We start from the raw sequence: 5,210 nt of genomic DNA on the forward strand, positions 1-5,210 counted from the left end.
CAGCTCACATAAAAACTATGAAATATAATAATAGCCTTCCATAATAATCGTCTCCTCGCAAAATTCACCGTTTATGCCTTTTTATAAGCTGTACCGTAATCCTGACATATATGACAAAACCTATCCTTCCTCGCCAGTTAATCCGCTTTGGCTCGACCACTCTTAGCAAAGTCGAAGTTCTGTTGTACCATATTTCTGCTTTCTTGCAGCAGAAATATAGTGCTTTCTTGCATCAGAGAACAGCTGAAATACGGACTTATCTTCTCTACCAAATGACATCTATCCGAAGCTGCGAACAATTTCTAAGCGCTTCTATAACAATACGTTATAGCTGCGTAATTCTGTTCCCCGCATTTGCAGTTTGTACTGTATTACATAATGTCGTAGTAACGATTATTATGCACGCTTACTTGGTCAAACTTCTGTCTGAATGCAAAACTTGTGAATTGTGTTCGTCTATTAGCTAAAATTCTATGGACAAGAACAGTTATGTTTAGCACCTTTCCCTTAATGACCACTCCTCTCTGTAATCTCTATTTGTCTGGAGGGTAATGCCGATAAATAAATAAACGAAAGTGAAAATGTTTATATAACAGCATACGTATAGCAATCTGAACGTATACTAACCGTCATCAATACATGCTCGAACGAATTTTTCACAGTGCAGGGCTGCAGGCGATCATTCCGAAGAAACGACATGAGTTTCTCTTTCGTGTCCGGTGCTTCTTCCAGTATGGGCTTGTTAAGGAAACTGATGTACCCTCCCGTGAAGCAGTGCGAGATCATGAAGACGAGCAGGTAACCCAGCAGCAGCAACGCACGTACACTCAGCTTCTTGCTGCGTGCTACTGGTGGTGCTGCAATTGCGAAATAACATTACACACACACAATTACGGAGAATAGTGTCAAGATAAATTAGTGCGAATTGTGGCTTAGTTGCAAAAAAATTACATTTTTCTTCCCCCATTTATTGTTCCGCAGAAATCGGTAATAGCCACGAAAGCAGAGTTGATCTTCTACAAAGACTTCGATTTGGTGAGAAAAGCTTGCACCCTTTCATGAAACTGTCCCGCTTGTGCTTGCCTTTTTCAATATGCGCACAAGTATCAACACATGCGCTGCTGCACACACAACAATGGCCACGGAACTAGCCTGCCATTTCAGAATGCTCGAGCAACTTACCGGCGGCCGCAACTTGTGGCAGCAGTTTTTGTAGCAGATTGCATAGAGACTGTTCTGACATCGATGAGTTCTGCAAACGTACGATCTCTTTCCGGTCACGTCAATATTTAATGTCCTTTCGTTTTCTATCAATGAAAACTTGAATATGAACTTCAACGTTGACCGAGAGACGACGATGTCGTCATGCGGTCGTCGGTATACCAAGGTAGGTAGATATACCTGGTACCTAAGCTTCCATAGAAGCCCATACGTTCGAAACATGGTGGTTCATCGGCGGTCCATGGGGCTTAGCGCCATCTGTGTGAGGAGGGAACACTTCCGGCGGAAGAGAAAGTAACGTGACGTCATATCCGTTAAAAACAGAAGTGACGTCATTTCGTTCTCAAAGGCGCGAAATTTGTTTTCGAAGGCCTGCCACTACAGCTGCATATTCAAATGCCCCGCCATACGACTTGATGGGCGTTGCGAGATTTCAGCGCGGAAAGCGATGCAGGAATAGGTCAGCCGTACGGGTGTCGAAATCGCATCGCTGCACAGAACACACTTTCTTTGGAGGCCGACAAACGCTTTGGACGTAGAGTGCTCGTCCTTTCGTCGGACGCCAAGCCCGTCGGCCAGCGCTGTCGCACGAAAACAACTAAATTAAACAATTATCTGGCGGTCGCAACTTACTGCTTTTAACGTAATAGGTTAAGAAACAAGGAGACTACCCGCGTCACCAAATTCGGACAAACGTCGGCAAGCAAAACAACACAACATGTGAGGGGGGCGTATTATAACAGGTTAACTTAACGAGCGCGCCTTTCTGCACTCTTCAAGAGGTGCATTGCATTGCAAGTTATAGCGGTATCGGTGGGCGCTCTTACGGAGGGCACTGAAAAAATGCATTTATTGATAATTATCAAGTAAAATAGAGTTGTTCTTTTCTCGCCATGCGTATATAAAATTGATTACGAATTGTATTTTCGTTGAATGAATCTAACTGTGTCTATCTTTATTTATAAAACGCTTTTTTCTGTCCCAATGTTTGTTCCCTCCAAACATAGGAGCGCTTCAATCGCTGCTCCCATAACCACCCTTGCTGATGTCGGTGACAATTCGTTCTGAACCGCTTTTCGCCCGAAGCTTCGCGACCTATGTGAATCGACCTTGGGTATACCGCCGGCATCATTTCAAAACAGTGACCTCGTTGTGGTTAAGCCGTCGTCATCATACCACCTTTCTCCCTTTCCGTTCATACAATTCCATCTAAGCCACTCCATCGTCATGAATGTAGCAGTCATCGTCTTGCCGCCCTTCTCAAGGGCAACCTTGGCAAGCCAGTGTCATAGCAAAGCGGAACAATAAGAGAGTATGTCGGATATAGCTGAAAAAGAACCGATGTCTCAGAATAACCACTACAGATGTTGAATACACGGTACTTGATGAATATGGTGCTTCGCTATACTTTGCTCCACTAATCATCGCACTACCGTAGACATTCATTGTGAGATAAGTTCTCACGTATTCGTTTTGATCCTGCTTTTTGAACTATATCTACATGAAATACATTCCAAACATCTGGTAAGAGACTGCACGTTAACATTTTTTAAATAATACAAAAATATCAATGTAGACAATGGAGCTTCAGTATACGGGAGGAGATCCCACCGGGACCTATAGACTAAGTTTCATTATTATTTTAGGTGACGTTTCAATACCCATACACTTAGTGCTACCCGTTTCATTAGAAGAAACACAGTATGTAATTGGACTCTTCTTATCGTTAGAAAGAAGATTACAAAAGAGCTTGGGAATAGTTAATAAAGCACCTTCCTCTTTGATAATTTTATGAACGATGCACACGAATATAGTCCAGTTTCTTTAGACCGGTAGCGTCAGAGCATATCCGTTTAGTGACTTATAAGGAAGTGGCAGATTCACCCGAAACGCTAAGCATGAATTACGATAGCAAATTAGTAGAGAGCTATACGGAGTAAGGATAGTAGTTTTATCGGCTGTATGAACTTGCACACATTCACTTACTAAATGAATTATAAAGCATGGTGTCAGCGCGCACAAGCAAACATGCTATAGGTCACCCTTGATGAGCGCTGATAACCGCTGTCAAAACGCTGGCGTGAGCAACAGCGGCAGCAGCGAGCGAAGGTTCGTGCCGCCTATCGCTTAAAAAACTGAGCGAGAAAAGCACAGCGCATACAAAGGTAGGAGCCGTGTGCAGATCGGTTTAAAGGTACGGTGGGCGCTACCGCCCGCAGCCGCGCAATGTACAAGTACGCAGTTGCTGGCCGAGTAAAAGCCACACCCCCTCCCTCTCGCGCTGCCTTCCCGCTTTCCTCCTTTCACGTGCGAGATTGAGTCGCAAGTGCCTCTTGCGCCCTGGTCGCAAGATACGTAGTTAGTGCCGCAGCACAACGTCGCCCCCCCTCCCTCCCTCCTATCCCCCCATGGCGTTTCCCGCGATGGACGACGTCGCGTTTGCTCTCCACCATGCGTTCCCTCTGCGTGAAAGCGTGCGAGGGACGCACGCTTTCAATCACACATACAGCATTCGGCGCGCAGTGACCATTTTATCGCACTTGAACTTTCTATAGAACCTCACGGCAACGGTGATGGCAGAAATGCGCTGGAGTGTGCATATAGTTGCTATCGCAACAAAAGGATTGGAATTCATTTTCGCCATATCATTTGTTGAAATAATATTGTGACGAGGCGTCAAATAGACAAAAACAGAAGCACGGTATATAAACAGACTATTTACAGAGATGTTCAAGCACAATACGCGCAACGTTCCGGCGATCGTCGTCGTCTTCATTATTCTAAGAAGGTGGCTCGTAACAATATGCTGCAAATTATAGCTCACTCAGTCATACTAGGCATCATGCATCAAACACAAACCAGTGGTCATCAGAAGATTATAAGGCCTGCATTTCTTGCAGTTTGCTTCAGAAATTTCACATTGGCTCGGGTATAACCCGACTGCGTTAGACGGGTTCCAGAACTAGCGTAAAGAGACTCGGGCAGCAAAAGAAAGAGATATCCAATCCCTTTGACCACTACGGAACGTGTACGTCTTCATGGGGAGCTCGAGCATAGGATACTGAGGCAAACCCAGGAGCCCCAGCAATCTTCGAGTCATGCGCTGCTTAGAGATAGTAAACGTGCGGTGAAAAAAAAAGTCACAGGCCTGCCCGGCAGACGTAGCACAGTGACAGCGTCAGCTGGTGGAGTGGCCCAAGAGTAGCGCAATTTCGGCACCACGCACAGTAGGGTCTTCGCGGCAGAGTCTCTTCGCCTCGTTTTGACGAGAACGATCTGAACTGTCCGCCCGGCGTCGACAGCGGCTGCAGCTTATAATGCTCTCTGCACAGCAATCGGCTGAGCCCGATGATGCCTGGTTGTAGCCGCGTACGTAGCTCTACTATTCGCTTTTTCAGCAGTGGTTCGTACCTTGCGAAGAGAGGCCATAACGTGTACCGAAGAGATAACCAGAATACGTGGCACACATCTCACATCGCGATCGCGTTGATTGCCTGCCTCATCTGAATCGCATCTCGTCGTCTGCGCCTGCGCACGCTGCGTTTGCAGGTACCTTAACTAGATGGCGCCACCGTACTGGCGGAGGCGGGGGATCGCATTGATTGCGCGCCTCGTCTGAATCGCATCCCGGCGTCTGCGCCTGCGCACGCTGCGCTTGCAGGCGCCTTAACTAGATGTCACCACCATACTGGTGGAGGCTTGGGTCGTCTGCGCCTGCCTGAGGCGCGTTTATAGGGCATTTTTCCGCTGCCTGATAGCAAGCGCTTGCGTGGCTCAGTGGTAAAGTATCTGGCTCCCGCGCAGCGAGCCTGGGTTTGATTCGGGCGTGGACCAGGTACTTTTTTTCGCATTTCCAGCTGTAGCGGTTACGGTCACAAGCGGCGGCGGCGGCGGACCCCATCGCGAACCGAAACGGCTATTGGAATGAGCCCATAACAGCTTACGCTGTAAAATCGCGCAACAAAGCAGTTTTCCTGTCCCGTTTAAAG

This window comes from Dermacentor silvarum, chromosome 9 (assembly GCF_013339745.2).
Source record: "Dermacentor silvarum isolate Dsil-2018 chromosome 9, BIME_Dsil_1.4, whole genome shotgun sequence".
Lineage (NCBI taxonomy): Eukaryota > Metazoa > Arthropoda > Arachnida > Ixodida > Ixodidae > Dermacentor > Dermacentor silvarum.